We start from the raw sequence: 25,299 nt of genomic DNA on the forward strand, positions 1-25,299 counted from the left end.
ATGGAGCATTAGTCCAAGAAGAAGGGGGAGCATGCAGTTACGGGTCGGCGCAATGTTCTACAAGAACATCACCCCTAGTAGTTGATGCAGATCTCTGGGTGGTGACACTTCCAACGATCGAGCAAATCGAATCATATTTAGATATCCATTACTTATTTTAGACAACTGATCATTTGTGCAGGTCTATTTAGATGAGCCGTTGACGCCTGCACAAAGTTTATGTTCTTTTTAACAAAATAGAAAACCATACTAATGCAATTACTGTGTTTCAGGGAGTTGCTGAAGCGTCATCTTCAATAATATCATCAATGGAAGTCTATGCAGAGCCCAAGGTATGGATCTTGACAGTTCCATCTAACTAGATCAACAATACGTGAATAATTGTCGTTTGAATGTTCTACACAATGCGTTCATTCGTGTTTTGCTATTGAGATGTACGTGGGTATTGGTCCCCAAGTACATTTTGTGTTTTCAATATTATTATACATACTAATGAAAGTTCTATGTTTCAGGGAGTCGATGGAGCGTCAGTGCGTGATGTGCTTATCATGAAAATATAGTCGTTGCAGCGCAAGAGGAAGTGGAGACATGCACACACGAGTCGGAGCAACAGCGTCCTGGTGTTGAAGTTCGAGGCAAGAAAGTTTCAAGGAAAAGAAAGCAAAAGAAGGTTAGTGTCCTGGTCACTATATTATGTTGTTTTTCACTGTTAATAGTTCAATACTGTAAGTTTTGTTTGAACTGAACATCCCTTTTCCAATCTGTCCTCTAGTTGCGAGTGGGTGTACGAACTAGATCTACACAGACAGTGAAGCGAACAAGAGATGTTGCTTGTCAAACCTTTTGGCAGGGACTTGAGACTGGAGATGCATCGTGCCAATGGGAAGAATATGAAGTGATTGACAACGGAGCTATACCACCACCAGCCATTGATAGTGAATGTCCTCCTGGTATTTCGGATGCAGTCGGAGATCAATTCACAGAATCCACACCCGCAAAAACTAAGACCGCGAGAAAGTTGAAGAAATTGTTTTATTCACCCATCGCCGGAGAAGGAACAGATGTTGCAATGGAAGAGAATGAAGTGGACGACAATGAAACACCATCAATATCACTGAACATAGCGGAAGACGATATCAGAGATTCTACCTTTCATGTGAGTGACATGTCCTCAACGTTACAGGCCGAACCAGCTGGGATGCAGAGTGACAGTATAAGGAAAGAGGCCAAATTCATTGTATTCGATAGTTGTTTGATTGATATTATTATTAGGATGAAATGTGGGCATTCGGTTGGTGGGGAAGTATGTGGGGAGCCATTGATTAATGTGACTCGTGCAATTCGAGGCACTAACCTTAAAATACATGCCACCTGTACAAAATATCATCCTTTCTCATGGTCTGCACAACCCATGCTGGGGCAACTGCCAGCAGGCAATCTACTTTGTGCAGCGGCTGCACTTTTTAGTGGTTCAAGTTTTAAAAAGTTAGAGTATTTCTTTCAGTTTGTGGGAATCCATTTCATTGCGAAAACTCAGTTCTACAAATACCAAAATTGATTATCTATTTCCAGCCATTAGCGAAGCTTGGAGAATGGAAAAAATGTCTATTGATAGTACATTCGCGGGCAAACGGTTCAGGCTAGCCGGTGATGGACAGTGCGACAGCCCAGGATTTTCAGCCAAGTACTGCACCTACCACTTTCAGGACATGGAAAGTAAGAACATTGTGAGTTCGGTGGTCGTGCAGGTGTCACAAAGTACATCCTCAGTGGCCATGGAGAAAGTTGGCTTTGTAGCATCATTGCAAGAACTACAATCGCGGGGAATGGTGATCGACCTGATAGCCACGGACAGACACGTTTCAATTGCCAAGACAATGAGAGAAGAGTACAAAAATATAAATCACCAATTTGACGTATGGCATCTTGCAAAAACAATCAATAAAAAAATGTCGGCTGCAGGTAAAAAAAAAAAGATATGCAAGGTATTTCACAGTGGTCCAAGTCAATCAGCAACCATCTTTGGTGGAGCTCAAAAACATGTGGAGGGTCGTTGGAAATTCTACTGGAAAAATGGCGGTGAGTAATGCTACACTGTAGCAACGTTCACCGCTGGACCACAAACCAACATTTCCACAATTGTGAACATGGCCATTTGTCCACAGAGGAGGCACGGAAGAAGAAGTGGTTGATTCCTTCATCACCCACTCACAAAGCCATTGAAAAGATTGTATTTGATAAAACTATAACAAGAGATTTGAGGGGACTCATGGAATTCTGCCACACAGGAGATTTGGAGGTGTGCCTAAAATACAGGCCAAAACGATTGCATTTTGGCATGGAGGGCATGATAAATCGGACTCTTCTAGCGGTCTTGGCACATAACCATAATGTTGGCCGTCAACAAAGTAGGACGACCGGAACTTTAGGGACGCTTCGCTACAATAAGGCCTTTACTAAAAGAAGTAAACAATGGGTGATCAAACCAGTGTTTCAGGATATGCAATATGAGTTTATTGAGAGACTTATTGTTGATGTCCTAGATAGGCACATACATGGAGTTGTGAACGAACCTGTGCAGGGGACAACTGCATTGCCACCCAACATTGCCTCTGTTCCATGTCCACCTAAAGCAGAGCTCATTGAGAAATACACATCACGGTTTAAATGATTGTAATTTGATTGTCTGTTCTCTCGAGTCTCCTCATGTTGCAGGCCCATTGAATATGTGTATCTATGTAATGTGTAAATAAAAGTGATTGCTCAGTGTACATGCAATGTGTCTCTCCACCGTTGCCCCTCCCTTCACCGTGCAGTTGTGCGAACCACCCGGGTGTCACCTGTGACTTTGCTCTGGAGTCTCCTCATGTCGCAGGCCCATTGAATATGTGTAGCTATGTATTGTGTAAATAAAAGTGATTGCTCAGTGTACATGCAATGTGTCTATCCAACCTTGTTCATTTACGCATTAAATTAAACCAAACAGTAATATAAATCATTTTTCAAAAAATATAGAATGTCTCCGTATTTATGGTTCTCTGGGGCTGCAAATGCACGCAGACAAAATGCAAAGATGGAGTGTAAATTTCAAGTCCTGTGAGATGGCCTTACACTGAATGTAGCTAACTAGGAATGTGTGCTCGTTCAAAGTGAAGGTCAGCTGCTTTGATTTTTTTGCTCGGGTGCCGGAATGGCCCACGACTCAGTATAAGGTTCTATTGTTATTTGACCTTGACAGGCCGGGACCATCCCGAAAGACTTCTTTTTGGGGGTGTGGTGCAATAACGTAAACGATAATGAATATAATTTCAGAAACGAAAGCCATTTAATGTTCGTTCATTAGAAGAAATAACGTCGGCATAGAAGGAGTGGTATTTCGGGGCTGCCCTACGCACAGACACAATGGAAAATGCAAATATAATGTAAGTAACTCTTTAGATGAGTTTATATCGCAATTTAATTACTATACAGTAGCGTTAAAGACGGGTTAAGTTGTACTTGTTCGTTCTATATGGCATATTGTTTTGTACCGCGCACTATCTTGAGGGGAACCATCTCCTTTTACGGAAGCACCTCAAAACCTTCCTCTTTGCTTCTGCTTTCTCTCTCCCTCTCCCCTGCTACAACTGGTCCACTGTCTGCGACCTCGGTCCTGGGCCCTTCCACTCTCCACCTGCACTGCCTCCCTGTCAACCCCTGTTGTGTATAGGCGCGTTGCAAATGCCATATTATATCATATCAGTGACGAAGTGGTCCAATGGCGCTCAGGCGGCTCTGAAAAAGGCGGAGGAGAGGGGGTGGGTTACTGGAAATGACGTATAATACCCAGTTGCACTGTCCTAGCTATGAAATAATTTCCCGACCTAATATATAAAATGAATAATTTTAATAAAGATCTGATGGTGAGACTAATTTCATTTTTTATGTTTTTAAAAACAGGTACATCCTTCATTATTGTATGTGTCACGAGTACCAGACACCGGCGGATGGCTTTTACAACCGCCAGTTGCTTCTCCGCGTGAACAACGTTACCACCCTGACATTTTAAAAGCAATACCCGAGCAAAAATACATAACTAGGTAACAAGAATAACAAAAATAAGAAAAGGCAAAGTTCTAGGGCCTTTATGGTTTATAGTTTTTACAGGCAGTGTTGAAGTACTCACTCAAATGGTGTGAAGAGAACTAAGAAATGAAAAGCCTGTCTGTCCAAGTAAGAACAGGCTGATCCGTCAATAACATTGAAAGAAAAACACCATTACACAAGTAGACTGTAAGAGCAGCATGGAACAATGAGACTGTTAAACTATCACCAAGTATTAGTTCTGTGCCTAGAAGCAGGAAAGCACCAACTAGTAGCATGAGCACGCCAGCTAATAAAATGCATGCATCATAGGAAAATTGCACCATAACTGAATGAACAAAAAGCTATTATTAGGATGAGCAGATTGTGAAAGCTAAAGAAATGGGCCCGTGATATTTCTCTTCCCGCTTTCTTTTACGTCAGATTATGGTTTGTATAAATAATGTAGAAATCTCGGGTTAAATAACGTTTACTAACAGCATCAAGGAGGACTATATTTGGCCAACATCCTTGACAAATCCTGGCAGCGCAAAACACACGCCGGCTTTGACATTGTACATTACTAACACCAAAGCCACCAGTGCACTCCCTGAATCTGGAAACTAAATGTTGCAACGATGAGCCACGCATACCAGTGATGGTTTATTTTTTTTTTATTTAAAAGTCAAAGTTAATGCTCCATTTGAATGATTTACAACAATCTGTTTGAATAAACGAACTAAAGGTAGGTTGGTTTTAGAAACAAAGGAAGGACGCAAAATTCAGATTGTGATAATCCAAGTTGCAGGGTACCAGGAAGCACAGGTACAAAAGCAAACACGTTATTCTTGGTTACAGCCAAGTCCAAGAGGAAGCTCTGGGAGGAACAACCCCCCTTGCATCCTTACCTCTTCCAGCCACCTTCCAACTGACACTCATCCACAAAGCGCACTCCGCCTCCCACGCACCAGCACTGCATATTTTGTCACACAAGCATTCTACGCACCAGCACGAGGCATGACATCACTCCAGTGTGCCAAAGCAGCATCCCAGCCCCACATAGAAGAGGCATTAAAGCACACTGGACACAGACATCCAGAGGAGCAATGCAACATGGTAGCTTTAGTGTTAAAGGTCAGCTTTGGAGGCGACCTATAAAGGCGAGGGTTGTACATGTTCAGACACACAGGAGCGTAATAGCAAGACTAGCGACAATGTAGTGCTCCGTCCATGCACATCATAGGCCAGGCACCATCAGGAGTCGCGTGCCTAGTTTCAGAAGCCACATCTGCCGAGCAGAGCAATCGCTCTCCAGTGAGCATCTTATCCGGTGATCGTGCACAACTCTGCGGCGCACATCACCTAAAGACTGCAACCAGGCTGGAGTGGAGGCCGTGCGGGGATGGGCTTGCAAAGAGGCGCAAGGTGTAAAATCGCGCGTTCTGTGAGGAGAGGCAGGTGTGCATGGTAGAGAAAAGAGCGCGGGGGCGTGGGGCATGCTTCCAGGAATTCCTCAAGAAGGAGAGGAGAAGCATGTCTTGGTGGCGCGGTACTCCAAGAACGGAAACTCTTGATAGGACACCGGAGGAAGGACTGGGATCAGCTTTGCAAATGAGGACAGAGATACACGGGGCAGCCTCTTAAGAGATGTGGTGGAAATAAAAATCAGATATGGAGTGACAAACAGAGAGGAATGGGAAGCACAGCACTGAGAATTCAAGGTTTGACTTGAAAGCACGTATAGCATGTTCGCATTATTATTATTAACTCTTTTTGCAGCATTCACTCCCACCTGGACGTATTTAGGAGTCTCATACTGTCCTTGGATTGGAAAAATCCCTTTTAATACCGTCGCAATGTTCCTCTGTGTTACCATTACATGTTGGACCAGTGTGTGGTCAAAACCGCTACCCAATTCCACCTGGGGGAGAGATTGGTCTCAGAAGATTCTGGAAGCCTGGTTTGGGTGAAGGTTTCTGAAAATTAAATATATGGATTATGTGTAGTCTAATCCTGAAAAGGCATGTGCATAGGCTAAAAGAAAATCTGTTATGCTCAGTGGGAGGTTAGGGAAATCTGGACCATCCCTTGATCTGTAGAGTTAAACTTGCCCTGTTAATGAAGCCAAGGCTAGGTGTGCTGCTATTAGAGACATTGGCGTAGACAGGCTGCGGCTTGAGGGGCGAGGCCCACCCTCTATTCCCCACGAGCGTGGCGTGGGAAACTGCCCTGCTCATAAACTAAGTGGAATAATACAGTGCACTGATAAATGAACTCACTTAAAACCCTGTGAGGGAGCACCACCACAGGGTTATTTGATACAAAGAAATCCAGGCACATTATTTATGAAAATATCATGTGGTGATAGTGTGCTGCTGAGCACGCTGCATGGCAGTTGTTGATAACCAAGGCATTGGTCAATACATTCTGTAATGCTTCTGTGGTCGCTATAGTACATAGTTTTTGCGTTAACCATAGCACAATTTGCACTAAATGTTCACCTTTCTTTGGGGAATATAATGATCACGTGTAATTCCACATTAGGAATGCAAGTCTATGAGTTTATCGCCAAAATGGTTCAAAATATAGCTCTGTGTGTCGAGCGCTTGTTTCGGAGATCTGTGTTCATATGACAGATCGCAGTTCCAATTTACGGCACGGCAGACTTTCCTCTCTCACAGTGATAAACCGGAGTATATAAACCTTAGTCCCAGCAGGATAGCTCAGCAGCAACGCGTTCGCCTTAGAAGCAAGGCGACACGAAGCAACACAGGTTCGATTCCCCGGGTCCGGGCTTAGAAACCTCTGGGTAATTAAGCACGTTATAAATGCAACTAAGACAAAAAAAACTATTACGCAACTAAAAAACAAACAATTCCTGTAACAGCGCCTCCATGCCCGCGGGCTGTGCGAGTGCTTTAAAAAATACAAATAAATAAATTAGTGGCAGTAACACCTACTGTGCCACTAGAAAAAGTTAGTTAAAAAAACGAAAATAAGTATCAGTATGATGCAGGTCTATAGCTTGTTTCCTCCGAACAAAGTTTTTACAAACTGAGTAGCCAAGCCCACTGAAGAGCATAATGTGTCTGTTAGGAGAGGTGATTAGGTAGCCACTGGAGGCAAAGTGTCGAGGCCCATGACCCTACTCTGCCGGTTGATGGTAATGCAATCCTAGACAGATCATCTTATCACACTGTATAGCACTGTGTTGTCGTCGGTGAAAGGGTGTGCTTTCTCACATTGTGGTGCCATCGTTTAGCTCACTGCCTGCTCTTTCTATTCATTGTAGGCCATTTTGGGCGGAAAGACAGGATTGAGCCAAGCAAATGTGAAAGGCCACTAGCAAGCATATTACAAGGTCAGTTTATTACACATAAAAACAGTTTGCTTTTTTCTACTATTTGAAATGATCTTCGTGTACAACAATCTGCAAGTGTGTTACACAAGGACTATGAGAAGGTGAACCTATAGCAAACTCTCATTTCATGGACAACCCAGATGAGACCTTCTAGGTTCACTCAATTAGTATTCTAATACTTGTAGACAACCATTTATGTAAGAGAAAATAAATCTAAAATCATACTTTCACTATTTAAAAATATGGTCATGTTGGTTTATTATGCGATTTGTGTACTCAGTCAGGTCTACAAAACAAGTAGTATTTCATGTTCTTGAAAGTCAAATGTTCACAAATAAATGCTCTTTGTTGTAGGGCAGGAATTTAGAAATATGGTGCAGTGCCAAAATTGCAGTTGGAACCAAAGTGTGTGATCCTGGTCAACTCATTCAATGTCGTCGTGACCTAGCCTGTCAAAATTGCCAGTCTCTCATAGTTCACAATTATCAGTCCCTAAAAGCAATTTCGTTTTCAGGATGTGTGCTTAAAAAAAAAATATATCCACATGCATGGTTTAAGTGAGTTTCTTCATATATTATAGTGACCATTAATATATTGCACAACACAATTTGTTTCTTGGCACAGTCGTGGCAATGCTCCTTAAAAAACATAGCCTCTCTTAATCCCAGTCTCTATTTAAGTACATGCACCTTCCTGGTAACTTCTAATCTGTATCATCGATCTAAACTCTGGTCTATTTACATGACTCACTGCTTCCAACAGGTCTCCTCCATCCATGCTTCAGCAGTTGTACATTCTGTGAGGTTGCTAATCGGAGTTCTGTATCAACGTTAGCTTATGTGTATGTTTGTGAAACAGCTACTGATCTGTGTCCTGCATCTGTACTACAGCCTGTGTACATTCTTTGTGGCTGTGATGGTTAAAATGAGTCCTGTACCTAGGCAAGCACATTAGTACCCTCATCTAAGACAGCCAAGATTGCCTCTGAAACATCCAGAGCAGAATTGCTACTATATCCGGATGAAGAACTCTGTGGGCTTACGTAGAGCCTTTACCCATCTCCATTGTCCAGCCATTTGCATATGTCCACGCTCTACATGCACCCACTGAAAAGAGACGGAGATTATGGAGGACAGTGAGCATAAAATCTCTTACCTCAGTGTTGAGCTGCAAAGAAAGGAAAGCAAGGAAAGCAAAATCTAAACTGCATGTGGAATGGTACAGATGTCTCCTGCCATGAATGTGGGGGTGGCGATCAGGTAAGAGCATAGGCCCTGGTCTCCCATTGATAGTGCGAGCATTAAAATAACTCAGGAATGCAGCCATCATAAAACATGGTGGGAGAGAGAGAGCAGATTAGGGAAGGAGGTTTTCTGCATAAATGCAGCCAGTTCCACTTCATGCGGAAAGGGAAAGAGAAAATGCTAGGCCACACGGTAAATGGGCAGAGTCACCTAAGGTTGTGATGAGAAAAGGGGGAATATTGAGCATTGGGAAACAATGTATTGGGAAGGTTTCCTTTTGGTGCAAGGATGGAAGAAATTAGATGGATAGTACAACATGTAATAAGTGTAGCCTAGGGAAAGCGATGTACCAACACACGAGAAAAAATAAGAAAGGAAACAAAATGGATGAAAGAATGAGTCTGACAAAAGGATAAAATGCCAGGGATAAATAAAAGCTTGGATTGGATGGGGCAATGAATATGGAAAAAAGGCAAAATGCCTGATCTATCTGGGTGGATAACAGGTAGCTGGTGTTATGAGTGCGCAAAGATAGAAGAGGCTGGGGTGGGGTACGCTTGCTCTATTACAAGGGGCATAAATTCAAGCTACTAGCCAGCCATGAAAAAGTCACTCGCCACCACAAGGTACTACACAGACACTGCACACAAGTTCTTACTTGCCAAGAATCAAACATCATTAGCCAATGGCTAGTAGTGAGTGCAAATGTTGCGGCCTGGTCTACGAGATTGGTTAATGGTCCTTAAATGGATTGTTAAGATTGTTGCCACTGACCCTCTCAAGACCCCCCATATACAGCATCCATGGGATATATATATTTATATATGTAGCTCTGCCATGAGACGTTAGTGGTTTGGCGGCACTAGGTAAAACGAGATACCCAATAACGGGATAAGGGGACTTTGAGGAGTCCCATTCTTATTTTAATTGCTACCAGGAGAACATATTAAAGGTATGGATTGGATTGTGACGAAGCGTTGGAGCTCAGCGTGGCCAGAGTCTCTTAGGGTCACTTCATTTTTTTGGGGGTTTGGACGATCTCCAAAGTGGTCTGCACACTGCCAGACTTAAAAGTGTCACAATGACACAGGAACAGAAATAAATCACCAGAATCCCATCAGCACCAGGGCTCAGTCTGCATGCAGTTCATGATACTCCATTGGATAAAATGAAGTCACCCATTTCCGACCCTTCTGTGGATGCAAAGGAGGCGCAGGTAGGGAAGTAGAAACATGTCTCATTGGGAAGTGCTTCCATTCTCTGGCGGCAGGAGGTTGATGCTACAATGTACAAGTGGCCACAGCTGTGCCTCCGTATTAAGAGCTCGTTCCCAGATGGAGTCCTCTGCCTTAAAGGAAAGCACTGGACACATTTTCAAAAAGACCCTGTTGCTAAAGCAAAAACCACACAGCCCAATAATATTGGATAGCCTCAGCTCCGTTCCAAGCAGGAGGCTTTGACAGGCCATTTTTGCAAGGAATTTAACACCTTCAATTACAGATTTAGACATGTCCTACATATTACCAAGATAACTTGCATGTGTCAAACACGTTCTACAAGCAGTTTACTACCACTGGCTCTTCTGGGCTGCGTGCAAGTCTGAAACAAGCACCACCATCCACATGGTAGGTGGCAGAGGTCAGCTGGGGAAATGAAACTGTTCTAGCTTTCAGAGTGATGTCATGTTGCATTCTGGTGCATGTAGTCCTGCAACTACAATATGCAGAGCACTACAAAATGTAACGTGATGCAAATGCTGGTATGCTCAGAATATGCCTGGAGTGCTTTGTTTTAGCATATTATTTAGCAACATGAGTGTGCATGAAGGAATGGTAGGTGTGAGAAGTGGATTTGGTTGCTTATGAATGATCATATTCAGCGGTTGCTATGCATGTTACTGTTCTGTGCCAGGAGAAAAATATGCACATGCTAAAATTCTGCCAGCGCCTACTCTTTCTATTATCTTTATCCAGTCGAAAACTGGATTACCGTGTAGTCGACTAATATTAAAATGTATTATTTAAAATGTTGTAAAGCTACTGGTACTCACTGGGATGCTGGGAATTTTACACCTTAGCCTGAGCTTTCTGGTAAGTGTGAGCATGATTCACATTGCAGTAGGTGAATCTAGTCTCAAAGTCTGAGAGTGTTCAGATGATGCAATTATCCCTAAATATTTGGGATGACCCGATAGAGGCCAAATGCTCCACTGGGTGTAGTCAATACGATGAAAACCTGTAGATAAGAAAAAAATCTCTCGAATTTCTTGGCTGGTCCATACTCCTAGGAGGCCAACAGGGCTGGGCTGAATCAGCTGAAATATGCTGAGACATTAGCAGGGATTTTTAAATAGATATTCCAGGTGGGAGTAACCAAAGACATCCCAAATCCAGGCACCAATAACTAAAATATTTAAGTATATATATTTCAATATGTGGATGCTCACAGTACAAAACGGCTAGGTCCCAAGCTCAGGAACATTGCACTGACCTTTGGCCTGGTGGCACGGGGAGCAGGGGTTCTCCTCACCCTCCCTGGCCGCCCTTGATATCGAAGTAGAGGACATTGCAAACAAAGGGGCAGAAAGGGATGCAGTGAAAAAAGATGGATGTTGCCTGTGTCTGCCTTGCCTAGAGCCTCGGAGTTCAGTTGTCAAGAACAAGCAGCAAAGTAGCTCATTATCCACAGGCAAGCAACACGGACTCCACCTTTTATCCTTACAAGGTTCATAAACAGAGTTCCCTAACAACACCTTTCGTGCTACCACCTAGACAGTGGAGACAATTCAACTTTTGGTAGGCGATATATAAAAATAGTGATTATTGTTAATCTTATATTGGCACAGATGGGGTACCAAGATTTGTGGAGATACCTAGTAGCATCGTCCTTTCATCCATCCTCTTGGTACAGGCAGATCTTTGGGTTTCTCAGCAATGTTGTCTATTGGTTGGGTCTGTTTCCAATGGGAGCTCCAGGGGGCCGAACGGGGGTGGAGGGTTGCAACCTTTTCCAACACACATGCCATTTAAGACTGTCAAGTGCACAGTGCAGCCTGCACACATGCCCCTTATCATGCAGGTGTTCATCCAGTCCGGTTTGTTTTTCCTTCTTTCTCTGCATTCTGGGACTTTTAGTCCTTAACTACAAGACAACAGGAATAGCATGTTCCAGAATGCAAAGATAAAAGAGAAATGGGTTGCCATTTCCGGAAGTACAATGGGCATATTGACGTGTAGGTGTGCGCTAGTTGGGGGTTCCCAGAGCAGCTATTGTTATCAAATCACTTGATCCCGCATGACTGTTTTATCTTCCTAAATTCCGAGAATACACGAACAGGATAACGCGGAGGGGCTCGTATTAACAGTAAAGAAGGTGGTGTTAGGAATGTCTGTCAGTCCACCTTAATACAGCGATGGAGGTATATACCTCTGGAAATATTCCAACTGAATAGTGCGGGAAAACAGGGTCAATTTTTATACATCAATTTTCGAAGTAAACATTTTTTTAAATGCCCAGAGTTTATTTTACTGTGCAGAAGTGCAAGCTCTTCCCTTAAATTTAAATACAGGGCCACCATTTTTAAGAGTTTCATAGGACCACCCTTCCATTCTGAAATGCCTAAAATCATCAGAATGGACCCTTTTAGTTAATTAATAAAAGTACAGTACACACTATTGTACGCTATTTCCACCACCACAATGAGTGCGGCAAAGGATACACCACTTAAAAAATATAGAATGCAATATCTCTGGCATACTTCTGACATGATTACAGAAATAACACTAGGCCAGTGGTGTTCTGATAACTGGGTATGTATGCCTCTAGTGGTGTGGTAATTGCCACTTGCAGCATTTCATCCCAAAAAAATGTACACAGACTAAGAAGGCCATTAGTGATATATTACTGATGAGTACAATATAAAAACAAGCAATGGCAATGCCAACCGTCTGGATTTTTGGGGAAGGCACTTGCCAGGCACTGCCGTAGTGGTATTAACTGGCTATTAAGATAGCTCAGAGGGTTGAGCGCTCGCTGCTGCGATCTGAGCATGACCTGCAGGTCGCAGGTTCGAATCCCGGCAAGGCCAACTCAGCCTTTCATCCTTCCTAGGTCGATAAATGAGTACCAATTTCGGTTGGGTGATATTGTATGCAAATATGTGCTCTGTATAGCACTTTGGATAAAGGCGCTATATAAATAGCATCATTATTAATAGTAGCCAGTATGGGCACCAGCATCCAATAGGAGTGCCTGCCAATTGCCTAATACTTATACACATGGCCATAGGAATTAGCATGCCTAGGGCACTCACTGGGTGGGCAAATGGCCAAACAACACCTACAAGCTTTATCTCCCCATCTCATATGCCATTCCTCCCCACCCGTAGGCCTATGCAATATTTCAGCTAATAGGTTGTGCAAAAGCGCCTCCTAAAGCCAAAGTAAACAACCGGTCCATTAAAATTATTCTTACGTTATAGCAGCATAAGTTGGCAGCCACGCTGCTCGCACCCGCGGCGGAAGCCACCCCCAATCATTCAAAGGTGGGCCAGCTCTTTTTTTATGCGCAAAGCTTCGCATGTTTGGAATTCCTATGGTCGTACAAGGCGTGCAGGTCAGACGCCGGCGCATCCATATATCTTACAGAGCACATCTCGGCAATCAGTGGCAAACAATGCATGCCCTGAGCACATTTTCTCCCCAATACAAATGGCTTTTCTCTACCCGATCTGTGGCTCTCTTACAAAAGTGATATATTCTCGTCTGGGGTGGGCTCACCTGCGCTTTGCCTCCTACCTTTATATGTTGGCGTCATTACCGTACACCATGCGTTACTCTGACTTTTGCCAACGCAAACGTTTAAGGAAGTAGCCGCGATTGGAACTCCTCACTTACAGCCAATTGCTTCTCAGGGAATGTACGCAGCGCAGTGATCCGGTTTAGGCAATAGGCGGAACTTTCGCTCACATTTCCCAGTTTCCCTTTGAAACTCTGCCAGTGTTTCCTTCAAAAGCCCTTCATATTTTTCTTCACTTACTTTTTGACTTGTCTTTTCCACCCCTATGAGATGTGACCTCCGATGTCTCTCTCATTGCAAACACTCCTCCGCTTGGATGTTGGCAGGTACGTGTGCTTGCCAGAAGTATTTCCACATCAGATCATCTCAGTCGCGCTGACCTGTGGAGTGGCCTCCCGTTCCCGTGCACTGCACTCTGACCCCCGCTCACCTGGGCCACTTCCTGCCGCTCCACGCGCTGCGCTTCCTCTGCTTCCTGAGGCGTGGACCCCGGCTCCTGCTCGCCGGCGCAGCACAGCAGAGTGTCCGGGCTGGGCTGTGAGAGCAGCTGAGAGAGCGGGAGGGAGCGGCCGCCGGGGCCCCCGCCTCCTCACACACAGTTTGCACAACCTCCCGTACCTTCCTCCCCCGGGGCGAAAGGCCGCTCCCAGCCCAAACACAACCGGGGCATGCCTGTGTGTATTCCCTGCCCGCAGCGCTGCCTGCCCGAGAGAACCTGCGCCCTGCTGTGCGCGGCCGCCCCTGCCCTGCGGCGAAACAGCAGGCATTCCTCGGTGCAAGCCTTTCTGTGAATGGTATAAACCTAAACCCCACATCAGCCCAGCCCTCAGTGTCGCCGTACTTCACAGGAGCGTCTCTGGAGGATTAGTGGATCTAGTTGACGTATTTATTCGAAAGCCGTGATTTACGTGCGCTAATTACCTTTCAAGTCAATGGGCATCATGAAGACCGAGATTATTTTAACAGAGAAAATTCAAATAGGGCGATTTATTAATGTATTGTATATACGTTTTATTACATTGCATATTACATACTGTCACCTTTTTTCTGTTTTTGGACACATAAGAATGCAAGTAATATCTAAATGTTAATAAGCGCCACATAGGAACCCCACCCTCGTCACAGTATTGCCTATCGAGGCTTTACGAGGCATTAGTCATAGAATCAGAGCTCCTTTGCTATATATTTTTTCTTCCCCTCCTGGGTACCTCAGATCAGTGTGAGATTTAAGGCAACGGGCCCCTCAGGGCCCCAAGTGGGTGGGTCATGGGGCAGACCCTAGAGTGGGCAGAGTTGCACAATGAGGAACATTAGGTACAAATGCTACTTTTTTAGAGTTGTGTTTTTGAGTGTTTTCTTTGTTGGTGGGTCTGACTCTAGCTAGAGACAACTCGGATTCCTCGCCAGGTTTTGTGGTCAATGATGGTAATATTGAATGACCAAGCCTGAAGGTAATGTTGGAAATTATAGGGATCAAGGCAATGGGCAATGGGAGGGGATATTATAGGAGGTGATATCAGGGGCTAGTTCCTACAGCATGCAGAACCATTTTGTACATGTCCCTGATGTTCTTACCCCAAACACTTGAAATGTTATTGAACATCACAAACTTAAATATCTTTTAATCTCAAAACATACTAGCAGTTGCATTTTTTTGTGGGTGCTGCTAGTGGCACTTTAAGGACCCCCTTAACTCCAACCCACCACCTCCATATCTCCTCCAAATCCACAGGGCCCTGCTGCAGGACAGTACATGGAAAAGGAGAGGGAGTAAGGGCAAGATACTGAGGGAGAAAAATAGAGAAGGGGCAGGTAACATGAACAATGATGGGGCAGGAGAGTGGAGAATGAAGGAGGGCAGAAGCGTTAGGGAGATATTGAGAGTGAAGGTAGGCCGTAGATAAAGGGATTGAACGGAGCAATGGACGAGCAATCAAGCTTAGCTCTTAGGAGGTGATGTGGGAGTGTAGTCCCCAAGCCCCCACAAAGGAATGTCCACACACTATGTTAGTGATAACACAGTTCTTTATATAAATAAGGTTCAGCATATATACATACACAATAACACACTTTGTGCTCATGCAATACTATAATGATACATAAGTACAATATGTATGTGGTACCACAGTTAACTCTTGATTTCATAAAACGCTCCAACTGCTGACAGTCTCAGTGGCATACAAATCAAATAGTAAAGTGAATCAACAATAGGCATAAAAGGGAAGACAAGTTGGGTTAAACAACTGGCAAAAAACTGGGTCCCTACCACCTGACACAGTTCTGTGTGAGGGTCCCCCCACCTAGGCAACCTGTAAATAAAGTATATTAACAAGCCCAGGCCATATATCATTTAGCAGAGTCTTGGTTCCTTCTAAAAATGTTCTACTACCCCAATGTACTTGTTTTAGCAGAGTTCTTCGATGGGTCGTCGACAGATCCTTCTTGAGTGAATTCCCTTCAAGGCAGGAGCCACAGATCGTTGAAATTGCTTGAGGAAAAGGTGAACAATGTCGTTGGGGCAGCAGCTTCGGCCTTGCAGTGCTCGTCGGCGATCGATCATGGATGTCCTGCGAAGACAAGTCATGCAGTTCACTTCGATGATGAGAGTTTGTTGCCGTAAAGAGTTCTGAATGAAGAACGTAGGCCCAGCAACAGCGTTGGGTCATCGGCATATCATCAGCGAACAGGACTCGGCCACGGCTGGCTTCCGGATCTTCATCGGCGTCTTTGTGGACTTCGGGTGGCGGGAAACCCACCAGCGGATTCTCCTCGTTTCGTCGGCGACCTTGACTTTCTCTGGCGGGACAAAGCGGTTGACGGTGATGAGCAAGGGAGTCCTTGATTTCAAAGTGTTTTAGGCAATGGAGCATTGCGGCTTCGATCGACGAGGTTACAGCGGTTATCCGAACCTCAGTCGACGGTGATGGTCATCGATGACCTCGATGTCCTGGCGCTTCACTTCAGATTCCTCAGCGGCCCCCGTCTCCTGTCGGCAGCCTTTCGATGACTGACTTCCAGGGAGCCTTGGTGAAGGTTAGCTGGTGCACAATGTTCCCTCGTAGGTCAGGAAGAGGTCTGCTAGGCAGGTCCTCTCTTGGATCAGTTCTTGGAGACACAACAGCTTTCGGGTTGCGTTGAAGGAAAGCAGCAGCAAAGCCGCCTTCTTCCAGCTGGACTTCAAGGTTAAGCATCAAGTTTCGACTTCAGCTTCTGAACGATTCTAGTCAGCGAGAGTTCCCCAGATATACTCTTCTCTCACCCACACTCCTAGGCCAGGCTCAGGCAGCCAATCATTCAGGAGGGCATTCAGCAAGCAGGCAGGCAATCAGGCTCGCAGTGCATTCCGGCCATTCTTCTCCATCCAGACACTCAGAACAAGGAATGTGGATTGGGACAAGTTCCCAGCCATTCAGCACTCCACACTGCATTCATACCAGTTTCGGACAGGGCGGTCTCAGTCTTTGTGTCACACACCAGAAACCAGACACCCATGACATGAAATGTATATTGGTCACACACTCCAAAAGTCCTACCCCAAGGGCGTACCCACAATATGCATTCATTGGTAAGGCTCCAGCCAGTCTGGCCTGGGCTTCCCCACAATACCATAGATGGAACTTCCACCCAACAGCCAGTCGGGAAGGGACAGAGTCAGGGCTTCCAAGGACTTTGGGAAAACAAGGTAACGGGCAATATAAAGCAAGAAGCCAAAGGGGCCATCTTGTCTCCTATCAGGAATGAACTGATTCAAATGGCAGGGCCTGGATATCCCAAAATGGAGGATATTCAGAGCACATGTCAAATTCAGCATGGAGCTGCCACCAGTCCATATCCTGCTCTGTGAGTCACACACAGGTGCTCAAAAACATACACTAGGGGTACAGGGTTGTAGCCCCACCCATGGGTGCCATAAGGGTATCCCAAGGATCTGTTCACCACAACCAAAAAGAGGAAGAGCTGCACTGCCAGGAGTCCCACATGGACTCCTGTGTAGAAAATAACACAGAACACACATGATAAAAGGAGTACAGGACAAGGACATGGAGGTCCTGTCCCTCCAATGCACTTCCAGCATCACAATCTCCCCCTCGCTTTGCCTTCATATTCAGGCCTTATATACTTGAACCCGTGCAGTGGACATTTTCATTTAAAGGGTAATGATAACAATATCCCTTTGTAGTTTCCCAGTCATGATCATCCATACTCACTTGTGTTTCAGAGCATCCCATGTAGGCCACTGTATGTCCGGCCTTATGGAGTTCCTCACGGGAACGGAAGTCCTTGTCCCCAAAGGGGGAGTCTCCCAGTGAGGTCCCACTTGCCTCTACACTTAGGGAGGGTACTGCAGAGCAGGTTCACCTCCCTAGCCTCACAGGAAGGGGCTCCCCCTTGGGGAGAAGGGACAAATTCCCTCAATTTTTCACAGGGCCCAAGCAGCAAGCGGGCATCATGCAGGTTCAAATGCGGTAGCTTTTTGCAGCTTTTGGTGATGCAGATCAGGACATTCCCCAGGATCTCTTTGTGGTCCAGCTAAGTTGTGTTGCAACCACTGGGAAGGGTTGATGCGCGGAGCTCCAGCAGTTCGAGTCAGCAGGTGACAGTGCTTTTTAGCAAAGTGGTAGTTTCGAGGGGTTGGGTTGAGTCATGGTATAACCCCTAGTTGAAGTCGATAAGTGACTCTCCAGCAGTTCGAGCTGGGTCCCGGCAATGAGTAGTTGATTGGAAGCTAGCAGGTGACCGAGTCAGCAAGGACGCGATGCAGCGTCGAACGTCTCAATGTGCAAGCAATGGTTTGAATGTTCAGCGGAGTGCTAGGAGCAGTTCTGGCGGGATCGTTCTGGTTCGATGAGTGGCGAACGTGGACCGACAACAGGTAGGCCAGTCTGGTGTGGTAGAACAGGGAGCCTTAGCCGATCTAGTCCTGCAGATGCTGTGAGTCCCAATTCAGGGCCTCAAAGACAGGGTGAGTCCTTTCAGGGTCTGCTCTTTCAGCCCTGGGAAATTCTAGTGCAGAATGGCATGTCCTGATCCAGAGCAAATGTCACCCCAATGTGCCACATGAGTGGGTAAGGGGCAGAGCTCTCCTCTGCCGTGGACTGCTCCTTCTTCACTTCAATGCTTGAAGGCTTTGGAAAGTTTAATTTTTTTCTTTATTGTATTTTGGTTTGTTTAAACCTTTACAAATTACTCAAAGAATGTTGAAACATAAAAGGAAAAAAAACATAAATCACAACAAATACTTCTCAATACAACATCATTATTGGAGGGTACCAATCTCCCAACAGAGGTCCAGTGAATCCTTCTCAGGTATTGTTCCAAAGTGAATCAAAGAAGTGGTGGAAGATCCCTTCTTATGAAGGCAAAAGCCTGCAGGTGATTTGGCTAAAGCTAGCCTGCCTTAGTGGTCTAATCCCTGTTTTGCAAAGAGGTGGACTTTGCCTTTCTGACACAACACCCTAAGTGCTTTGCTCTAGAGGAAGTGGAGGGGACAGGAAGAAGAGAGCGAGAGGCAGAGATAAACAAAATGGTGGAAGTCTCCTTCCACTGAACAGAGTCCTCTTGACTACTCTAACCCCCTTATCTTCTCCCTAGGATCAAAGGCCTTTAGAAATGCAGCACCCTGGTGTGAGGCCACTCCTCTGATGCCTGGGACCAAGGCACCTGGCTGTTGGGCAGTCTCTGCTGGGGGGCCTTACCTACCCTCACAAAGAGATTAAAGAAGAGGCATGGCCATTCCGGTTCCTGTCCTGTCATTTGGCAGGCTAAGCTGGCTGGCAAGAATACCTATCACCTTACACATTGGAACTGACTCACAGGAGCTGATGCATGTGATATCAAATTGAATTTGATTTACTTGTTTATTTATTTCATATATAAAAGCACCTTGAAGTACATACAAGTAAATAAAGCTGTAGTAGGTGAGTAGCCCTTTTGAGTTAACTACTCCAATAACTCTTCCAATTAAACTAGCCAGTCAGGTAGATAATGTATTAAACTCTAAACATTACACAAAAATGGTATCAACTGCCAAAAATAGGTTGGAATAATGGGAAGGAGGATGCCTTTTCTGAATATATGTGTTTCTTTTTTTGTTCTCACTTTGGTTTTTACTATGTATTACTTGAGCAGACAATTTTTTTGTAATGTTAGGTTTATGAATTCTTCTTTTTACTCGATACTCTCCTGATGAGTCCCCTGACTCTCAGAGGGTGAAACACAAGTAGAGAGTACACTTGAAGGCTTTAAAAGAAGATAAAGACTATGCATGGAAAAATAAAAACATTGTAACTGGACTTACTTGGCTCTCACCTTGAAATTGTATATTTGATCATCAGTATGGCGCAAACAGGACAATACTAACTCTCACAATCTAAAGCCCGCATACAACCCAAGGGCATCAAAGGCACTGTTACAGATACAAGTTATCATATTCAGATTCATGTATTCATTTTGGGTAGTTAGTCGTAGTGTCACTGGTACAACTGATCACATTCCAGTTAATCAATTAAGCATTTTTTTCAGTGCTTTTCTGAACCCCAGTAGGATTTTTCCGCTCTCAGTGAAGGGGGGAGGGAGTTCCATTGTTTGACTGGGATTTAAGGGAAGCTGGAGACAATGGCCCTCATTCCGAGTTAGGAGGTAACCATGGAGTAAATAGCTCCATGGTTGCCTCCCTAACTCACCGGAAATCCGGCATGCTGTATGGAGTAATTACTGGTCCCATTCCAAGGTTGGAGGGACCGGTAATTCCCCATTCACCTTTTCCCTTCCCCATTCCCATTTCTGCCCCATAGGGCTCAATGGGAATTGGGAAGGAGGTAATTAAGACACCGTAAATTACGGTACCGTAATTACCTCCGAGGTACCTTTGCGGGTCCCGTAATTTACTCCTGCTAAAAGCAGGAGGTAAAGAGGGACCCGCAAAGGGATCTCGGAATACGGAGGTAAGGGATTACCGGCATCGGTGCCCTTACCAGCGCCGGTAATCCCTTACCTCCAACCTCGGAATGACCCCCAATGGCTTTAACCCATCTGACTTTAGGTAAAAGTAGGCGGTGAGCATAGGGTGTCCTGTTTGAGTGAACTTTGGCTATTTTCTGGGAGGGGTATGTGGGGGCTATTTAAGCAAGGCACTTGTGGGTGATAGACAAAGTTTTAAAGAGGATGCGTTCTCAGTCAGGCAGCCAATGAGTATCTCTTCTGTCTGCTGAGATATGTTTTTTTTATGGAATGTTGAGCGCCACTCGAAGTGCATTATTTTGTATAACTTGAAGCTTCTGCAGGTTTTTAGATGAGGTGCCTGAGAAGAGGACATTGTAGTAGTCAAGACTCAAGCCGATGACTGCTTGGGCTATTGTGAGGCAGCTGTCTTGGCAAAGAAAGGATTGTGAGGCATTTAATACTTTGGTAGCATAAGCTGCTGAGGAGGCAATAGCGTTAAGTTGGCGTGTCATGGAGAGGGTAGCATCGAGGCAAACCCCTAGGGTTTTTACTGATGCTGAGACAGGGACTGAGCTGTTATTAATATTGAAGGCAGAATATTGGTAACTAAGATTTTTTAGCACTGCTGGGGGTTTGACAAGCAAGATTTCTTATCCCCATTTAGGCACAGGTGCTTTGCCGCCATCCACGCCTGAATTGTGGAGTAGGTGTTGTTAAGGGTGTTGGAGTGTTTTGTATAGGTGCCTGAGAGTGGGAGTAGAATTTCGGTTTCATCGGCGTAGTTGGTATATGTGATGCCAATGGAATCAAGGATGTCGAATAGGGACCTGGAGAAGATATTGTGTAAAGTAGGGGAAATGCATGAGCCTTGAGGTACCCCGCATGGAATAGGGGATGGCGAGTCATTGGCATTCTCTGCAAATACCCTCATGACTCTTCCTTCCAGAAAGAAAGCGATCCAGGTGGTAGCCATAGGAGAGAAGCTGGCCCGAGGTAGTAAAGTGGTGGCACACGACTTTGTGATCGACTAGGTTGAATGTCACAGACAGATTCAGGAGGAGGAGAAGTGCTAGCTTTCCCTTGTCCCTGATCTCATCCACCTGTTTATTTATGTCCAGCGAGCTGTATTCCGCACAATAGCCTGGGCAGAAGCTGGATTGCTGCATACCTAGGACATGGTTTGCTTCAAGGAAGTGCTGGACTTGCAAGTAGGCTGCCCGATCTAAGATTTTTTGCAAGAAGGGGACAGTTGTAATGGGCCTGTAGTTGATAGGGATAGATGGGTCTAAGGAAGGTTTTTTTAGGATGGGGCGTACGCAGGCTTCCTTGAGGGTGACAGGCACTGTTCTTGTGGAGAAGGACCAGTTTATGAATGTAGTGATGATCGGAGTTAGGATTTCAGTGCAGTCTTTGATAATGAAGGCAGGACAGATATCTCACTTGCATCTATAGGGATTTAGGCTTTTGATGATAGCTAGGGCTTAGTTGAATTGAAACTGGGGGACCATAGAGTTGGGGCTGGCTGGGGCGGTGGTAGTGGCTGAAGCACGGGGGTGTGAGTAGCAGCTGGATTGATTGCTTAACATTTTCTTGTTCGGGGTGTTGATTTTGGTAAGCATTGCCATTTGGATGCCATATGGGACTCTATGGGAATGGGGAAACGAGAGCACCGGCACCGTTAACAATGATGCTGGTGCTCCTGTGATAAGTCTCCCTACCATAGCCACTGTGCCGGCAGGGTGAGACCTGTCGGGCACAGTGGCTTCAGCAGGCAGATTTGTAGTTTGCCAGTCATGAAACAATGGTGCTGGTAGCCTTACCAGCACCATTGTTTCCGGAACGGCAAACTTATAATGAGGCCCATTGTCTCTACCATATGAATGTATTGAAGAGCAACTCTGAGTGTTGGTTTTTCTTGAGATTATTTAGATTTCATTTTGGCCAGCACATTCAAATTTGTTAGAACATTTTTTTAAAAAATTTTTTATTTTGGTTGGTTAATTAATTAGCCTTTCAAAACAAATATATTACAGTACATAAAAGGAAAAACACAGAAATAATGAGAAGGTAGTGAGGGAAAACTAAAGAGGAAGAGACCTGTATAATTTTCACATTGGCATATTTACAATACAACGTAGCATAGATAAAAATATAAAATAACCGCATATAATAGAACGGGAAAAGCATACAGTATTTTTACTTGCCCATTCATTTTGTTAAAACCACAAATGCTGCCTTACATCTCACAGTACTTATAGAATCTGAATTTCTATCAAAAAAGAATGGAACGCTTAAAAATCAAGTTATTTCTCAAGACACTTAGTAAAGTACTGTGTTTAAAAATTGAATAGTCGCTATTCTTAATGTAATTTTGGGAGTAGCAAATAACTCATGCCATAATTCATCATTTCATCGATTTATGTAATGTGATTGTGTCAATTTGTTAATAACAACTTCTCTCTGTTTTCCCAAGGCTACACACTCAATTAATATATGTCTGAGAGTTTCTTTGGATTCTGGTATTTTACAAAAGCGACAGTCCGAATTTTCCATTCGAATAAGACCTCTTCTCAACAATATTTGGTTTGTAGGCCATAAATTCAAACGAAATCTCAATATCTTATTTCTTAAATTAAATGACGGACATTTCAATAAGTAATCAGCGGTTTGCCGAAATTTCTTATGTCCAAAAAGTGCTCTATCAAAATCTTTCAGTTTCAAACAGCTTTGCTGAGTGAGATGCCAGTCTAGTTGATGCAATTTAAGTTTGGCTTTAGTAGGATTACTGAGTAAAGGGTCTAAGGAAATATTTGCTTCAATCATGTCTGATAATACGGCAGCTCTCCATTTTGATGGAAATGGGTGTTCTGATCATATTAAATAATTTGCCAGAGCTGTGAGCACATTATTCTTAGCTAGACCCAGTATACACTTCCGGAAAAGACAACATCTCTTCCATGATACTTGGATATGTATAGATAGATTACCTAGCTCAAATCGAAGAAGAGCAGTAGGAGCCGAGTTGGGAAGGTTCAGTACCTTTTTCCAAAATTTTGTTTCAAATTTATTCCAATAGCAAGGGCTTTGGGGAGTCCAAGCCTCGGCCCCATTTGTAATAATAGGTATTGCCTTTTGCTGGTAAAATGTAAGAATATGTGCACAAGAGATTTTTCCAAACTTATATTGAAGGATCTTGGCTTGTGAAATTAGAGTAGTCAGTTTACCATTTAAACTATCTTGCTGAGGCTTATTTGCAATGGAGTTACTAAATGTCATGGCAAGATATTTATATTCATTGACTACAGTCAATTGTTGATTTTGTAGAAACCAGTCATAATGCTTTCTTTGCCTCATCTGTTTTTTCCCCAATTCCATAATTTGAGTTTTCTCCCAATTTTAAATTAGATTATTTTTGACAACATATTGATCTAATTTATTGAGCCTATTTTGGAGGCCACTTGGCGTCTGTGATATGAGGACTAGACTGTCTGCATAAAAAAGCCATGCAATGATCTGGTTTCCAAGTTTTGGTACCTCATTTAATTCTTCCATAAATTCAATTCCCAGATCAAATATGAACAAATTAAATAATGTGGACGCAAGTATGCAGCCTTGTTTCAGGCCACGTTCAGAGGTGTTTGAGTGAAGCAGATTTAATATTGTTACAAGTGAAAGAGGACAGACAAATCTTATTAATTTTTGAAGAAGCAGGTGCCGAAATACAGAATCAAATGCAACTCGAAAGTCCACATAAGCTAGATAAAGAGGTTGCTTTTTCATCGATTAAAGCTCTTTGATTGCATTAAGCGTTGTGATGTTAATAGCCGTGCCGAGCCCCGCAACAAAACCAGTTTGGAAGGGGTCACGCCAATTCACATTATGCGCCCAGATATTAAGGTCTCTTAAGACAATTCTACTATAGATCTTCCCCGGGGCATCAAGAAGAGCAATCGGTCGGTAGCTCGCCGGATTTGTTCAATCACCTTTTTTATATATTGGCACAGTTATTTGTTTTAATTGTATAGCTTGAAAAACATTGTATAAAATAGATGCCCACAGCACCGGATTCTGTTTCAAAACAAAATTTGATAAACCGTCAGGGCCAGGAGCTCTTGAAGAAGAGGCCTTGTTTATATAAAATAGCACATCTTCTTGGTTAAATTTAAGAGAAAAAACAGCATTGGCCAGGACATGAGGCTGTTGTACAATGCTATTTTGTGGGAGAGCATAAATATTTGTGAAGGAACTGACCCAGCTCTTTTCAGAAACACCATTAAGCTGTGATATCAACTGTGGACGAGCTGAGCCCACATTTGTCAACTTCCACATTTGGGCGGTATTTTTGTTCTTAAATGCTTGAAGGCATTGTTCGCCATCTTTTTGTTGCATTGCTGCCTTATGGGCTTGCATCCAAATTTGTTCTTAGCTTACGTAAAGACAGCTCCCGAAAGTGCACCGGAAGAGATAGTATCTGTCTTTTTTGTTTTCAAAATAGCATTTTTCTGAGTTTTACAGATTGATCAAATAAGTGGGCATGAGAGATAATTGGCGTATTGATACCAGATGCAGAAGAGGATGCAAATAGATGTATTTTGTCACTATACTCAGGTGCCTCAAAGCCTCTCTCTAAAACAAATTGATCTTCTACTAAGCTGCAAGCAAAAGCTTCAAGCGCATGACTAGTCCAATGTAATCTGTTCTGTTGAGGATTTATTATTAAATTTCTCAGCTTCTTTTGTTGCGGCCGTGATTTATTTCGGGAATGAATTATAAATTCGACATCAGTATCAGATGATCACTAAGAATAGTTGGCAGAACAGAAAACCTGGTGATCATAGCAAACAAGTCTCTATCCACATACACATAATCAATAATCGCTCTTTGTGAGCCACT

The 25,299-nt window shown here is 43.9% G+C and overlaps 1 protein-coding gene across 3 annotated transcripts in view; it reads right to left on the minus strand.

The window, feature by feature from the left end:
• Positions 1 to 14,155, minus strand: part of MST1R (macrophage stimulating 1 receptor) — a 524,743-nt gene extending 510,588 nt beyond the window's left edge. For 2 of the 3 annotated variants that reach the window (XM_069644144.1, XM_069644142.1), the window contains exon 1: positions 13,705 to 14,155. The gene's annotated coding sequence lies outside the window, so the exon portion shown is untranslated. The remainder of the gene's footprint in view (positions 1 to 13,704) is intronic. The other variant, XM_069644143.1, reaches the window with a different exon arrangement.
• Between the last annotated feature and the right edge of the window lie 11,144 nt (positions 14,156 to 25,299).

The sequence above is a fragment of the Ambystoma mexicanum genome, chromosome 2p (genome assembly GCF_040938575.1).
Source record: "Ambystoma mexicanum isolate Mex_15411 chromosome 2p, UKY_AmexF1_1, whole genome shotgun sequence".
NCBI classification, from domain to species: domain Eukaryota; kingdom Metazoa; phylum Chordata; class Amphibia; order Caudata; family Ambystomatidae; genus Ambystoma; species Ambystoma mexicanum.